At 35.4% G+C, this 6,898-nt stretch overlaps 1 long non-coding RNA gene across 1 annotated transcript; it reads left to right on the top strand.

Annotated features, from left to right (window-relative positions):
• The first annotated feature begins 476 nt into the window (after positions 1-476).
• LOC115993092 lies at positions 477-6,359 on the top strand. The gene is made up of 3 exons (XR_004092774.1): positions 477-632; positions 4,934-5,899; positions 6,015-6,359. It is a non-coding gene; the product is annotated as an uncharacterized LOC115993092 (long non-coding RNA).
• The last annotated feature ends 539 nt before the right edge of the window (positions 6,360-6,898 follow it).

Below are 6,898 nucleotides of genomic sequence, written 5' to 3'. Positions count from 1 at the left end.
GCTTCCTAGCATTCTAATTTGATTTCAAGTGTCTTTAGGTTTTAATTTTATATTGAGTGTCATTTCATCTTTAGTGTTGTCTTTTAAGTGTCTTTACATGTAAATTAATGAATCTAAATTTGTCAAACATTAAAAAAATGTCAAATAGAATTTATTATACTTTTGCGTACACTTTGAAATTTTGAAAGTCTAATACTTTTTTTAATCTAAATTTGTCAAAATAGATTTTCTTACAAAAACTTATTATTAATTCAAATATAACTTATTAGGGAAATTACATTTTACCTATCTGTGGTTTGCCCAAAAAACACTTTACCCACCTATGATTTAAAAAATGGCACTTTGCCTACCTATGGTCTAATCCGTTAACCAAACGTTACCCACCTTTGTCCCTGCCATTACTCTAACACTATTCAACCCCAAAAAAAAAAAAAAAAACAATAGCAATCGAATCAAAACACTTTCCTGAGAAAAAAAAAAAGCTTCCCTTTACCCATACACCCTCTGTTTGAGATTGAGTTCCACTCCATCAAGATCAACCCGTGAAACTCTCAGCATCAAGAGAAGATGGCAATCCTATCAAAATCCATGTGAAGGATATTGAAGATTTTCTCTCTTGATTTAAACAACAGGTACGATTTTGATAGTTAGGGTTCTTGATTTCTTTTTCAAAAATTGCTAGTAGATTTTTTTTTTTTTTTTTTTTTTAAATTGCTGGTAGGTTACTTGATAGATTGCTGGTAGTTACTTGATTTCTTGGTTCCTATTGCACCACGTAAACCAAACATTCATAAGCTCCTTCATATTTGTCCTGTTAATAAGTCGAAGACTAATTATGGAATTGCTTTCTCATAAGTCTCTTACATTGGTCTATTTGTAGCTATTTTCTTGTAGAATTTTGCAATTTATATAATAATAAAAAAAGACATTGGTCCATTCCCATGTGGTTGCCTCCCAACTACAAAACAAATAATTTTTTTTTTTTTTTTTAATGTGCATATACCGTTAGGAACCTGTAGAAATTTTCAACTACTAAAATTTATGTATTGTTTAATGAGCTAAAAGTTGCTAGTGGTTTGGTCATTTGTTGTGTTGTGTTCTGTGTGAACCCTAAGAATCTTTTTGTATTGAGAAAAAAAAAAGGTGTAAATGTGGAATTTGTGGTCCATTCTCATGTGGCTGTCTCCCAAAAACAGAATAAACACTTTTGTCTATTTCTGCTATGTTTGTGTTTTATTCTTTTGTCAAATAACATTTTTATTTAAGCAATTATTTTTATGCAAATGGCAGATTTGAAGTTGACTGTTGAGATTAATTATGGTGGAAAGTTTGTGTGGAACCCAAACCTAGAATATATAGGTGGCAACATAGCATATGAAGATGTTAACCTTGATTGTCTAAGTTTTTTCGAAATACAAGGACTGTATGAGAAGTATGGTGCACCCCGTACAAGTACATATCATTACCTAATTCCTAGAGCTAATTTGGAGGAAGGCTTAAGAATGATAACTAGGGATACTGAGGTGTTGTATATGTGTGAAATTCACATAGCATGGCCTATAGATAGGTTGGTATTATATATGGAAGGTGGTGAGCAGCCACTTGCTGTTGAAGTACTTGGTCAGAATGTCGATGGTATGGAGGGAGAGGTGGTAGAAGGTGGTAATGTAGAGTATAAGGATGGTGATGTGAGTGATGTAAAGGAAGAAGTGAATGTGGATAGTGAAGGAGATGAAGTGCCAGAAACTGAGCAAAATGACAATGTGGACATTGATTGGTTGAAGGAAGGGCTAGAAGGGCCAAATTTTAATGACGATGTGAATGTTCAAATAGTGTATAAAACACCTATAAACGTTTAGACCCCCAATTTACAAATTACCAACACAAGCTTATAGTCAAACAATGTATGTGCAGAATATGATAATAAGCTAAAACAGAATTGGTAAAACAATCTAAACCATAATTAATCACAACCACAGCAGTAATTAAAAAGGCAAAGATTAAGGGAAGAGAGATGCAAATACAAAGACAACATAGCGATGTGTTATCAAAGAGGAAACGAAGTCCTCGGCGTAAAACATTTCTGCCACCCTCCAAGTGGTTAATAATCCACTAGAGAATAAAGTTGGGATACATTAATAGCAGAAGACCCTCCAAGCCTAATCTACCCAGTGCACCTAAGCCCTCCAAGCTTCTTGCTCCAACAGGGTTACACCGAACCTTGTCTTCTCTACTTTACCGAATCCCGCAATAGCCCATTGCATTAACCAAAATGAATTAGTCCCTTCTATACTGCTTCCCAACCACCAAAATACTTTCTCATAGATACGAGTATGGTGAGATAAGGATTTAGCTAATGTACCTCTCAAGGATGTATCAATGAGAGGGTGAAAGTAGAGGAATTTGGAGAATTAAAGGATGAAGATTGTGGATGAGTCAATCTTGTTTTTCTCTAGGGTTTCTCCCTCAAAATTCTCTCTAGAAGATCCCTATATTTCATGGGTATAAGGGTATTTATAGTAGGATGTGTATGGAATGTGAAGAGTCAGTTAGAACCAAACAGGGTGTTCTGACAACTCGAGCTCACGACTGGAACAAGTCGCGAGTTTGAGTCGTGAGCTAACTGCCTTGCCAGACTGAAGGTTTTGTCCTGTAGTGCAACAGTTGGCATGACCCTTTAGCTCCTCCTGCATACTTCACACATGTGCCATTCTGGCGACTTGCCAGTTACGAGATCCAGTCGCGAGGCTCTTCTTGATTGCACACTTTTGAGCTTTTCTTCACATTATTTCACACACTAGCCTTACATGATTCCCACCTAAATACAGGGTTTCTAAATGTTAAATTACAAGCAAATTTGGCACTGAATAAAACCAACAAAATGATTGAATAAATTCAACCTTACACGATGTATTTGGGGCATTTACATAGACTGAGGGGAATGGTTTTGGGGAGACTACAACCCCACAAAGGAGTGATGCAGCAGCTATTGAGGCCCCACAGAGGAGTAATGCAGTAGCTATTGAGACCCCATAGAGCAATAATGCAACAGGTAGTAATGCCCCACAAATAGATAATGCTAGGGAAATTGATGGTATGGATGAAAATGATTGGCTTGAACCACCTGTTGAGGATGACATGGAAAGTTTGGTAGGGTCTGATGATGATGAACCTGCTGCTAGTTCAACAGAGAAGGTGTTTAATGTTCAAACTGGAATGAAAAAACCAAAGCTGTGTAAAGAAATGAAGTTTTCTAACGCAAAGGTGTTTAGGCAAGCATTTAGGGAATATGTTATACATAAACCTGTGGATATCTGGTTCAAATCAAATGAGAAAGAGACGATATCTATCTATTGCAAGAATGAGTGTGGGTGGAGGTGTTATGCATCTAAAGTTAGTGGGGAGTTGACCTTCCAAATAAATACAAGGATTCCTGAGTGCACCTACCCTAGAACCCTCAAAAACAGCCAAGTAACATCAGCCTATATTGCTAAGAAGTACATGCAGGATTTTAGCAAAAACCCTAATTGGACTATAGAGGGTGTGCAACATCATGTGAATGATAAAATTAAGGTTGATATAAGTGTGAGTCAAGTGTATAGATCTAAGAGGAAAACCATTGATTTGAATACTGGGGATGAGCAGTTGCAACATGGGAAGCTAAGAGACTATGTAGAGATGATAAGGTTGAATGATGTGGGAAGTAGGGTTATTTTGCAAACTGAGATGGAGAATGAAAATTCCCAACCAAAATTTGGGAGGATGTATATAAGGTATAATGCACGGAAGGTTGGTTTCTTGGGAGGGTGTAGACCAATCATAGGATTGGATGGGTGCCACCTAAAAGGAAGATTTGGTGGGCAAATATTAGTTGCCAAATATTGACTCTTGGGTTTGGTTCCTTCAATAGTTTTCAGATGATATTGAGAATCCAAAGCAACTCAATTTTGTCTTTATCAGTGATAGGCAGAAGGTATAAACTTTGTATGTTCACTTCAGTAATACATGCATGTGTTTTCATTATTCATATTACTAATATTGTTTTCTATTGAATTATGTGTGAAACATGGACTTAATATAATCTAACTAGGATCTTATATGGCTAAGAAGTGATTAGGAAGGTGTTCCGTTCAAAGTGCAAGTTATCCAATGGTTGATAATGTTTTTAACTTATCAAATAAAAAATATGCATTGATTTGTCAAAACTTGAGTGTCAAAACTTGTTTAAAACCACATAACTTGTGCAATAAAAATAGTTTTCAGATGATATTGAGAATCCAAAGCAACTCAATTTTGTCTTTATCAGTGATAGGCAGAAGGTATAAACTTTGTATGTTCACTTCAGTAATACATGCATGTGTTTTCATTATTCATATTACTAATATTGTTTTCTATTGAATTATGTGTGAAACATGGACTTAATATAATCTAACTAGGATCTTATATGGCTAAGAAGTGATTAGGAAGGTGTTCCGTTCAAAGTGCAAGTTATCCAATGGTTGATAATGTTTTTAACTTATCAAATAAAAAATATGCATTGATTTGTCAAAACTTGAGTGTCAAAACTTGTTTAAAACCACATAACTTGTGCAATAAAAATATGCAAATTCATCTTTAGGCCCTAACAATTAGGCATTGAATTGTTTAGCTGATTTTCTTAGTGTTGCATTTTGTAGTCTTCATTGATTTTGCCCACCATGTTTTGTTTTGCTTGTTTTCATTCTTCTTCTTTTTCCTTTTTTTTTGGGTCCAAAGAATCCTTGTTTTTTGGTGTAATTATGAGGGCACACAATAATATTAGGCTCTTTAAATTTAATTTTTTACCGTAGGAATTTATCTGGTATACAAGTCACTTTTCTATTAGGAACAAAAATGCCATAGTAAAAGCAATGCCATACTAATATTGTTTTCTATTGAATTCTATGTGAAACAGGGATTTATACTTGCAATTGAGATGTTTTTTCCAACTGTGGAGCATAGGTACTATGTGAAGCATATCTACAATAACTTCAAAGTTGATCACAAGGGGTTGGAGTTGAAGGATGCATTATGGAGATGTGTTGGAGCCATAACTATTAAGGAGTTTGAGAAGAGAATGCAAGAATTAAAGGATCTAGACCCTAAGGCTTGGGAGTATCTTGCTGACATCAACCCTGCCTAATGGTCTAAGTCTCATTTTACCTGCAAGGCATCAAGTGACTGTTTAGCCAACAATCTTAGTGAATCATTCAATTCCATGATTTTGAAGGCTAGGGACAAGCCCATCTTAGCAATATTAGAGTGGATTAGAGTTAGGCTAATGACCAACCTCTATAAAAAGAGGAAAGGTATAGAGAAGTATGTTGGGAAAGTGTGTGCAAATATTCAAGACAAGTTAGAGAAGTTGAAGCTAGAGAGTATACCTTTTTGTGCTACTCCATCTGGTAGGTTCATGTATAAAGTTGATAATGACCGTGAAAGGCATGTGGTTAGTTTGACAAATAGAACATGCAGCTGTAGGATATGGGATTTAATTGGACTGCATTACAAACATGGCATTATTGCTATTTTTAAGAACCTAGAGAAGGTGGAAGATTATGTGCATCCTTGATACCTAAGGGAAACATATCTTCAAACTTACTAGGAGATTATTCAACCAATGTCTGGGCAATCAGAATGGGTTCAAATTGGACATGCTGCACCTATTGCCCCTCATGTTTACAAGCCACTTGATAGGCCTTCCAAGCTAAGGAAAAAAGCCCCTGACGAGCCAAGGAATCCATATAGGGTATCTAGAATGAACAAGACTATCAAATGCGGGAAGTGTCATAGAGAAGGGCACAATTCAAGAGGTTGCAAAGCTATCATTACTGGTGAGACTACATGGCAGAGGAGACATAGGCTTCAAAAGGATAAAGTTGTAAGTATATTTAGAGTTCAACCCTAGTCACTTCGTTTCTTGCTTCATATGTTTGTAAGCTATCGTTATTGCTGTCATATGTTTGTAACTTGTATTGTTGTGATATATGCACAAGGAGTTAATTCTGCAAGTAGGACCAAGAAGAATGTTACTGAAGCAAGGCCTCAAACCACAACTCAACCTGCATCCCAACCTGCATATCAACCTTTTGCCGACATCTTTAGATCTCAGCCTTCATCCTCACAACCAGCTAACAGAGCTTCAACTCCATGGTGGGTACTTTGATCTCTCTTCAGAGAGTCGGTGGGTTTCTATTCACTGGGATTGGGTGAGAGAGACACTGAGAGACATAGGGGGGGCAGCATAGCATAGCAGATCTCATTGTATGCTACTAAATGCCGCGTTTTCTTCTACAGGGGTCATTCGTTGATTGGTTATTCCTCTTTCTTAGTGGGGTCTGTTAAGGTAGTTAACAATTATTATTATTATTATTATTATTTTGATTGGAAGGTTAGTTAACATTTGAATAGGTACTAAATTGTTTCTCAAAAAAGAAAAAAGAAAAAAGAAAAAAAAGAATAGATATTAAACATTTTTTTAATAGATGAAATAGGTTCTAAAATTTGTTTAAATATTTTTCATAATTTTTTTAAAAATATATAGAGTACAGTACTTGCTTAATATTTATCACCATGGGCTTTGATGAATTACCTGCGAACAATGAGGTTAAACAATCCATTGGGTAGTTTGATATTTGTGAAATATATGTTGAAAAATGACCCAAAAAAATGTTGGGCGACCATGGTGAAATAGATTGTATATGACCTTAACTCGCTCTTTCTTAGAAAGAGTATAATCTGATTCCAAGACTCTTTTATTTGGTTTTTAAAATCACTATTTTTGAAAATTGTACTTAGAAAAGGTGTTCTTAAAACAACCCAAAGTTTTCATATGATAAGATTTTACATTATTCTTCAAATATGACTATATCCATATTAC

This window comes from Quercus lobata, chromosome 5, assembly GCF_001633185.2.
Source record: "Quercus lobata isolate SW786 chromosome 5, ValleyOak3.0 Primary Assembly, whole genome shotgun sequence".
Lineage (NCBI taxonomy): Eukaryota > Viridiplantae > Streptophyta > Magnoliopsida > Fagales > Fagaceae > Quercus > Quercus lobata.
Note: the sequence above shows the minus strand (reverse complement) of the source record. Positions and strands in the feature narration are given on the sequence as shown.